Genomic DNA, 7918 nt, shown 5'->3' on the forward strand with positions numbered 1-7918 from the left:
GAAAGGTAGACTTTGTCTATAGAGCGCGCAAGAAACAATACTTTTCGCTGTATGCTAATACATGTGACAATAATAAATCACATCAAATTAAAACATCCAGGCTGGGGATATTCTGTGTGGGATTCCAGGGACTGTACAGTGAGCCCAGGCCTCCAGTACACCAGTGACTTTGGCTGGTAATCTCACTGAGAGCAGAATGGTGAAAATGTTACACTAGTGTGAAGATGTGTTCTGAGATTCCAGCTAAAGGCATTTGGAAATTTATATCTGGATCTGTGGGAATGTCTGAGCAGTCAGTTACCGGCTTTCTGTTTTGTGTTTGCAGCCGTCTCCTACACCCTCGCTGGAGAGAGGGTCACAGAGAGACTGGCACTGTGAGAAAGGGAAAGGAAGGGAGCGGCACGGGCTTGGAGGGCCGAAGGGCCTGTTCCTGTGCTGTATTGTTCTTTGTTCTTTGAATATCACCAGTTACCGCCCCCGAGCTTGGGTCAAACACTGCAGGGCACCTAATTACGGTGGCACAGTGGGTTAGCGCTGCTGCCTCACAGCACCAAGGACCCGGGTTCGATTCCCGGCTTTGGTCACAGTCTGTGCGGAGTCTGCACTTTCTCCCCGTGTCTGCGTGGGTTTCCTCCGGATGCCCGGGTTTCCTCCCACAGTCCGAAAGACACAGTAAGTAGTCTCACAACACCAGGTTAAAGTCCAACAGGTTTACTTACTGTGCCTACCCCAATCCAACGCCGGCAACTCCACATCATGGTAGGCCGAAAGATGTGTTGGTTAGGGTGCATTGGCCATGGTAAATTCTCCCTCAGTGTTACCCGAACAGGCGCTGGAGTGTGGCAACTAGGGGATTTTCACAGTAACTTCATTGCAGTGTTAATGTAAGCCTACTTGTGACACTAATAAATAAAACTTTAATTTTGTTTCTTAACAGATGCAATGATCTCTGTCCCAATTCTCCCAGTTAAATAATCTCGGGCGGGAAGAGATTTCACTTACATTTGGTGATCATTTTAACCCGATGGTTTCTTGTCATTTATTTCACAACTGGAATCGATCGTCCGTTCCTCCTCAGTCTTGGTTAAAGCATTCCTGAAGAGGTCAAACATTCCCACTGATTCATGGGACACCATGACTCGTGACCAATCAGAATGGAGAAGGTTTATTTGGGAAGGCGCTGAACACACTGAGAGATTGCAACAGGAATGTACAGAGGTTTATTTATTTATTAGTGTCACAAGTAGGCTTACATTAACACTGCAATGAAGTTACTGTGAAAATCCCCTCGTCGCCACACTCCGGCGCCTGTTCGGGTACACTGAGGGAGTATTTAGCATGGCCGATACACCCTAACCAGCACGTCTTTCAGACTGTGGGAGGAAACCGGAGCACCCAGAGGAAAACCCACGCAGACATGGGGAGAACATGCAAACTCCGTACAGACAGTGACCCAAACCGGGAATTGAACCCGGGTCCCTGGCGCTGTGAGGCAGCAGTGCTAACCACTGTGCCACCCCAAGGCACTGGAGGGAACCACCAAATAACCCATCGACCTCACCCTTCACCACTTGTGCCCACCAGTGGCAGAATTGTGCATTGGATTTATTGGCCACCGCACAACCCATCGAACTGGAGTGGGAGCAAACACCCTCGATCCCCGAGGGAATCTCAATCTCCCCTGGACCTGCTCTGCTCGAAGACAAGCAATCCCAGCTTCTCCACATCAACTAAAACGGCACCCCACCCCCATCCCCGGAACCTTTCTCATAAATCTCCTCCTCAGCCTCCCCAAGACCTGGACATCCTTTCCATCAAGAATTCGACACAAACTCTAGCTGGGCTGACCAGAGATTTGTAAAAGGTTATTTTCACTTGTTTTTATCTAGTAAAGTTTATTTATTAGTGTCACAAGTAAGGCTTACATTAACACTGCAATGAAGTTACTGTGAAATTCCCCCTAGTTGCCACACTCCGGTGCCAGTTCGGGTACACTGAGGGAGAATTTAGCATGGCCAATGCACCCTAACCAGCACGTCTTTTGGACTGTGGGAGGAAACCAGAGCACCCGGAGGAAACCCACGCAGACACGGGGAGAATGTTCAAACTCCGCACAGACAGTGACCCGAGGCTGGAATTGAACCCGGGTCCCTGGTGCTGTGAGGCAGCAATGCTAACCTACTGTGCCACCGTGCCGCTCCTCAATGCCGCTACTCACCAATATCCCACCTGGCAAATGCTTTCTTAACTGCGTTGATTTGTTGTTTCACTGTCGGAGATTTGTGAAGGTCCCTCTGCTCTGTCACCACCCCCCCCCCCCCCCCCCCCACTACCCTGCCCACTCCCCTCAATATCGCCCCCCTTCACTGAATCTGGCTCCTGGCCTACTTAGCTGTGTATCTTCTCGCCATTGTTGTGAGGTGAAGTGTGGTTGCCGTGATCAAACTGAATGGTGCAGCAGGCTCGAAGGGCTGAATGGCCTACTCCTCCTTCTAGTTTCTATGTTTCTATGAACAAGGCATTAGTAAGACCGTACCTGGAGTATTGTGCACAGTTTTGGTCTCCTTACCTGTGGATGGGATGAAGTTATATTGGAGGCGGTTCAGAGGAGGTTCACTCGATTGATTCCAGAGTTTGAGGGTGAGAGCCAGGAGATCCAGAGGGGATTTGAGACAAAACCTTTTCACTCAGAGGGTGGTGGGAATCGGGAATGCGCTGCCTGGGAAGGTAGTGGAGGCCGGAAACCTTTATAAAATATCCGGATGAGCACTTGAAATATCGTAACATTCACGGATATGGGACAAGTGCCGGGAAATGACCCAGGGTAATAATCTGGGGACCCGGGTTCGAATCCCACCACGGCAGATGGTGAAATTGCTGATAATGGATATCTGGGATTAAGAATCTACTGATGACCGTGAAACCATTGTCGGAAAAACCCATCTGGTTCACTAATGTCCCTTTAGGGAAGGAAATCTGCTGTCCTTACCCGGCCTGGCCTACATGTGACTCCAGAGCCCACAGCAATGTGGGTGACTCTTAAATACTCTCAGGGACGGGAAATAAATGCCAGCCAGCGACACCCACGTTCCATGAACAAATAAACAAAAAGCACCATCATGAGAAAATCACGCAGCCTCTTAAACCCTCTGTCGAACCCAGTGTCTCCAAGCTAACTGCTAAGTTACCAAAGCCAGTGCTATAGGAATCAGCTAATTTTGCAGCCACAACGTACGTCCATCCACACTTAGAGACCACGACTGATTTGCATTTTCTTTCTTGTATCTGGACTCTTAACCTCTCATTTTTGATCAGTGTGTTGCATATTTAAGATTTTTATTGGTAACCAGTAAATTCACTCAAGAAAGCCAGGTTAAATTGACTCCTCCTACAGTTAGACGGGGAAAGGACATCCACAGCGGGGAAGCAACGCCTTTCAATTCATCCGAGCTGCGACCAACCCGAAAAGGAGTTGAATAAAGAAGGGGAACCAGCTCATTCCTCCTCACCTGGGGGCGTGACAGAATTGGGGTCCCCTTCAAGAAGTTAACAAATTAGGGACTTCATTCGGGGACAGTACTGAGGGGGAGAATTTATCACGGCCAATGCATCTAACCAGCACGTCTTTCGGACTGTGGGAGGAAACCGGAGCACCCGGAGGAAACCCACCCAGACATGGGGAGAATGTGCAAACTCCACACAGACAGTGACACGAGCTGGGAATCGAACCTGGGTCCCTGACGCTGTGAGGCAGCAGCGCTAACCACTGTGCCACCGTGCCGCTCCTTGCCCAGAATTGTACAGGCCATTCGGCCCCCTGTGCCTGTGCAAGCTCTTTGATGTTGGGGCCATCCAATCAATTAATTAATTATCCCCTCACTCATTCCCTTCTTTCTTCCACTTTGCAAATTTCCCCTTCATTTGATTTGATTAATTATTGTCATGTATTAACATACAGTGAAAAGTATTGTTTCTTGCGCTATACAGACGAAGCATACCGTTCATAGAGCAGGAAATGAGAGAGTGCAGAATGTAGAGTTACAGTCATAGCTAGGGTGTAGAGAAAGGTCAACTTAATGCGAGGTCGGTCCATTCAAAAGTCTGACAGCAGCAGGGAAGAAGCTGTTCTTGAGTCGGTCGGAACGTGACCTCAGACATTTGTATCTTTTTCCCAAAGGAAGAAAGTGGAAGAGAGAATATCCGGGGTGCGTGGGGTCCTTGATTATGCTGGCTGCTTTGCCGAGGCAGCGGGAAGTGTAGACAGAGTCAATGGATGGGAGGCTGGTTTGCGTGATGGATTGGGTTACATTCACGACCCTTTGTAGTTCCTTGCGGTCTTGGGCAGAGCAGGAGCCATACCAAGCTGTGATACAACCAGAAAGAATGCTTTCTATGGTGCATCTGTAAGTCAGTGTTTATTTATTCCCATTCCCTTCAATGTGGAAAGTTCTCATTGATTCTGCTTCCATCAGCTCGCTGCCAGGCATTGGGGAATCTCGAAAGAGAGCCGAGATAGATTCAAACTCATATTAATTCTCATTGATTGAGATGGAATTGAGAGTTGTGAGACAGAGAGAGAATGTTTTAAAAATATACATCACCCCAGATGGGACTCGAACCCACAATCCCTGGCTTAGGAGGCCAGTGCCTTATCCATTAGGCCACTGGGGCTGCGCTGTCTCATTAGCTGTCAGATCAAATGATCAACCAGAATCTAATTAAATGGTGTCACAGAGAAACAACCTCTGCTAGTTTAGAGTCACGTGGAATAACATTTTGGAATAAAAGCAGAAAGTTCTGGAAATACTCAGCAGGTCTGGCAGCGTCTGTGAGACAGAGTTAACGTTTCGAGTCCATTTTAGAATTTAAAGACAGTTTATCTATCAGCGTCACAAGTAGGTTTACATTAATACTGCAGTGAAGTTACTGTGAAAATCCCCTAGTCACCACACTCCAGCACCTGTTCAGGTCAATGCACCCTAACCGGCACAGCTTTGGACTGGGGGAGGAAACCGGTGCGAACCCACACAGACACAGGGAGAACGGACAAACTCCACACAGCGACTTGAGGCCGGAATTGAACCTGGGTCCCTGGCACTGTGAGGTAGCAGTGCTAACCACTGTGCCACCATGCCACTCATGATTTTAAGTTGGATCAGGAATCAGTCAAGTTTTGTAGGGAGAGGTTTATGTTCCTGGTTGGATTCTGGTCATGATGTGGAGATGCCGGGCGTTGGACTGGGGTAAACACAGTAAGGAGTCTAACAACACCAGGTTAAAGTCCAACAGGTTTATTTGGTAGCAAACGCCACCAAATAAACCTGTTGGACTTTAACCTGGTGTTGTTAGACTCCTCACTGGATTCTGGTCAGCCAGCCCTCAGGACTGAGCCCAATTGTTTCCATTTATGCAGAGGGTGGTGGGTGTCTGGAATCTGCTGCCCGAGTTGGTGGTGGAGGTAGAGACCCCAAACGCCATTAAAAAGTACTTGGATCTGCACCTTAAACGCTGTAAGTTACAGGGCGATGGGCCGGGTGTGGGAAAGTGGGATTAGAAAGGCTGTCCTCAAGCTGGCATGGACAGGATGGGCCAAATGTCCCCCTTCTGTGCTGTAACTTTACGATTCTACCTTTACGGACAACCATTGGATGGAGACGAACTGGGGGAAAGGCTTTTGCAGGCTTGGAGGGCAGAAGGGCCTGTTCCTGTGCTGTAATGTACTTTGTTCTTTGTGAAAAAGTAGTTTGCAATGAGATTGATGGAGAAAGGGTCTGACAGATATTTAATGGAGGTACAAGCCCCAAACACAGGAGAGACCTGGAGACCAGGAAAGGTGACAAATTAAAAATCAGCCCAGAACCAGCTTGAGGCTGAGAGATATACCGGTTATGACGGGGGTAAGGAGAATTTCTTTCTCTCTGAAGTCCTCGATCTGTGGAATTCTTGTCCCTAAGGAGTAAGGGGGGGGGGGGGTTTAAAGTTAAAGTTTATTTGATTAGTGTCACAGGTAGGCTTACATTAACACTGCAATGAAGTTACTGTGAAAATCCCCCAGTCACCACACTCTGGCGCCTGTTTGGGTTACACTGAGGGAGAATTTAGCATGGTCAATGCAGCCTAACCAGCACGTCTTTCGGACTGTGGGAGGAAACCGGAGCATCCGGAGGAAACCCACACAGACACGGGGAGAACATGCAGACTCCGCGCAGACAGTGACCCGAGCCGGGAATCGAACCTAGGTCCCCGATGCTGTGAGGCAGCAGTGCTCACCACTGTGCCACCGTGTTGGGTCATTAAATCTATCCAAGGCTGAGTTAGACAGATTGCCGAGCGAGAGGGAGTGAGGGTTTTTACAATCAGACCAGATCAACCATTGGACTGAGAGAATGGCGGGGTAGGCTCGAAGGGCTTGCTCCTGCAATGCCTAATCTTGTGGCACAGGAGGGAGGCCCTTCAGCCCGCTGTGTTTGTGCCGTCTCTTCGGAAAGATCCAGTCTCACACTCCTCTGACTTCCGCCCCACAGACCGGAGCTGTTTGTTTCCTCGGAGGGTTGGATGTGTCACCCTACCCGAATCTCCGAGGCTGAAGGGTGGGAGGTGCGGGGGGTGTGGGGGAGGGGGTTATGGGGGGAGGAGATGGGGGGTGGGGGTTGTGGGTGGGGGCGGGTGCGGGGGAGGGGGTTGCGGGGGAGGGGGTTGCAGGGGAGGGGGTTGCGGGGGTTGGAGGTGCAGGGTGGGTGGGGGGATCCAGGGGAGGGGGTTGCAGGGGGAGGGGGTGTGGGGTTTGTAGGGGGAGGGGTGGGGGAGGAGGGTGGGACGAGGGGGTGCAGGGGGAGGGGGGAAGGGGTGCAGGGGGAGGAGGGTGGGGGGGTGGGGTTTGTAGGGGGAGGAGGGTTGGGGGGAAGGGGTGCAGGGGGAGGGGAGTGGGGGGATGGGGTGAAGGGGGAGGAGGGTTGGGGGGTAGGGTTTGTAGGGGGAGGGGTGGGGGAGGGGGTGCAGGGGGAGGGGGGTTGGGGGGTGGGGGAGGAGGGTGGGGGAAGGGGTGCAGGGGGAGGGGTGGGGGAGGAGGGTGGGGGGAGGGTGTGCTGGGGGAGGGGAGAGGGGGGTGTGGGGGGGGGGGGGGGGAAGGGAGTCACAGTCAATGCCAAGATGCTCGAACAAAGCCCCCAGTGCGGGGACTGGGCCGTGTTGCCAGGACGATTAAACACAAGCCGAGGCAGGAAGGGCCACGCTACAGGAAAGTAGTTCAGTTTTTCTGGTATTTTCCAGGCAGTTCCGGAAAGGCTCCGATGTGAAAAGGAAAGCGTTTGTGTGGAAAAAGCACTCCGCTGTCTGTCAGCGCCACCTTGTGTGAGATATGTTTCTCTGGGGTTGGGGGAAGGGGGCGGTGGGGGGGGGGGGGGGGGGGGGGGGGGGGGCGGGGCGGGGGGGGCGGTGGGGCGCGGGGGGGGGATTGAACTGCGCAGCACTCGTAACAAGTTAAACAGACCAACGGTCAAACAGGAAATCAAATTTCTCTGACTGCTCACAGAGTTTGAAATCTTATTGGGGAGGGATCGGGGCACTCGCTGTCAGGGTCTCTCTCTCTCTCTCTCCCTCTCTCTCCCCCCCGCCGTCGCTCTTTCTCTTTCTTTCTCTGTCTCTCTCCCTCTCCCCCTCTCTCTGCCTCTCTTTCTCCCTCTCCTTCTCTCCGTCTCTTTCTCCCTCTTTCATTCCCTCTTCATCCTCCCCCTCTCTCTCTGTCTCTATCCCTCTCTCTGTCTCTCTTTCTCCCTCTCTCTCTCTCTCCCCCCTCTCTCGGTCTCTCTGTCTCTCCCTCTTTCACTCTCTCTTTCTTCTTCCCCCCCCCTCTCTCTCTGTCTCTCACCCTCTCTCTGTCTCTCTTTCTCCCTCTTCCCCCTCTATCTCTCTCCCTCTC

At 51.6% G+C, this 7918-nt stretch overlaps 1 non-coding gene across 1 annotated transcript; it reads right to left on the minus strand.

Moving 5' to 3' along the window:
• Window positions 1-4598: 4598 nt before the first annotated feature.
• Window positions 4599-4671, minus strand: trnar-ccu (transfer RNA arginine (anticodon CCU)). Its single transcript has one exon. It is a non-coding gene; the product is annotated as a tRNA-Arg (tRNA).
• Between the last annotated feature and the right edge of the window lie 3247 nt (window positions 4672-7918).

This window comes from Mustelus asterias, unplaced genomic scaffold (genome assembly GCF_964213995.1).
Source record: "Mustelus asterias unplaced genomic scaffold, sMusAst1.hap1.1 HAP1_SCAFFOLD_3191, whole genome shotgun sequence".
NCBI classification, from domain to species: domain Eukaryota; kingdom Metazoa; phylum Chordata; class Chondrichthyes; order Carcharhiniformes; family Triakidae; genus Mustelus; species Mustelus asterias.